The sequence below is a fragment of the Lupinus angustifolius genome, chromosome LG11 (genome assembly GCF_001865875.1).
Source record: "Lupinus angustifolius cultivar Tanjil chromosome LG11, LupAngTanjil_v1.0, whole genome shotgun sequence".
Lineage (NCBI taxonomy): Eukaryota > Viridiplantae > Streptophyta > Magnoliopsida > Fabales > Fabaceae > Lupinus > Lupinus angustifolius.
The window spans coordinates 8,828,206-8,828,479 of NC_032019.1; positions in this window are offsets into that span (position 1 = coordinate 8,828,206).

Here is a 274-nt window from a genome sequence, read left to right on the forward strand (position 1 = left end):
ATAGGATGAGGATGAGGATAGGATGGAGATAAGGACGAGGATGAGGATGAGGATAGGATGAGAAGGAGGATGAGGATGAGGATTAGGATAGTATGAGAATGAGGATGAGGAAGAGGATACGATGAGGATGAGGATGAGGATGGGGACGAGGATGAGGAAGAGAACAGGATGAGGACGATGATAGGATGACGATTAGGATAGGTTTAGGTTGAGGAGTAGGAGGAGGAGGATGAGGATAGGATGAGGATGAGGAGGAGGATAAGATGAGGATGGG